This window comes from Arachis stenosperma, chromosome 4 (assembly GCF_014773155.1).
Source record: "Arachis stenosperma cultivar V10309 chromosome 4, arast.V10309.gnm1.PFL2, whole genome shotgun sequence".
Classification (NCBI taxonomy): domain Eukaryota; kingdom Viridiplantae; phylum Streptophyta; class Magnoliopsida; order Fabales; family Fabaceae; genus Arachis; species Arachis stenosperma.
The window spans coordinates 47,340,025-47,340,991 of record NC_080380.1 but is presented as its reverse complement, the minus strand read 5'-3'; the positions used below and the strand labels follow the sequence as shown (position 1 = coordinate 47,340,991).

Sequence of the window (967 nt, the reverse complement as noted above, 5' to 3'; positions counted from 1 at the left end):
AAGTTCCATGGACTTCCATTGGAAGATCCTCATCAGTTCTTAGCTGAATTCTTGCAAATCTGTGACACTGTCAAGACTAATGGGGTTGACCCTGAGGTCTACAGACTTATGCTATTCCCTTTTGCTGTAAGAGACAGAGCTAGGACATGGTTGGACTCACAACCTAAAGAAAGCCTGAACTCTTGGGAAAAGCTAGTCAATGCCTTCTTGGCAAAGTTCTTTCCACCTCAAAAATTGAGTAAGCTTAGAGTGGAAGTCCAAACCTTCAGACAGAAGGAAGGAGAATCCCTCTATGAAGCTTGGGAAAGATACAAACAATTGATCAGAAAATGTCCTTCTGGCATGCTTTCTAAATGGAGCATCATAGGTATTTTCTATGATGGTCTGTCTGAACTATCCAAGATGTCTTTGGATAGCTTTGCTGGAGGATCTCTTCATCTGAAGAAGATGCCTACAGAAGCTCAAGAGCTAATTGAAATGGTTGCAAATAACCAATTCATGTACACTTCTGAAAGGAATCCTGTGAACAATGGGACAAGTCAGAAGAAAAGAGTTCTTGAGATTGATACTCTGAATGCCATTCTGGCTCAGAACAAGATATTGACTCAACAAGTCAATTTGATTTCTCAAAGTCTGTCTGGAATGCAAAATGCACCAAGCAGTACTAAGGATGCTTCATCTGAAGAAGAAGCTTATGATCCTGAGAACCCTTCAATGGAAGAGGTGAATTACCTAGGAGAACCCTATGGAAACACCTATAATTCTTCATGGAGAAATCATCCAAATTTCTCATGGAAGGATCAACAGAGACCTCAACAAGGTTTCAACAACAATAATGGTGGAAGAAACAGGTTTAGCAATGGCAAGCCTTTTTCATCATCTTCTCAGCAACAGATAGAGAGTTCTAAGCAGAACACCTCTGACTTAGCAACCATGGTCTCTGATCTAATCAAAACCACTCAAAGTT

The 967-nt window shown here is 40.4% G+C and overlaps 1 non-coding gene across 1 annotated transcript; it reads right to left on the bottom strand.

The window, feature by feature from the left end:
* Positions 1–240: 240 nt before the first annotated feature.
* Positions 241–344, bottom strand: LOC130978829 (small nucleolar RNA R71). Its single transcript, XR_009086441.1, has one exon. It is a non-coding gene; the product is annotated as a small nucleolar RNA R71 (small nucleolar RNA).
* Positions 345–967: the final 623 nt, after the last annotated feature.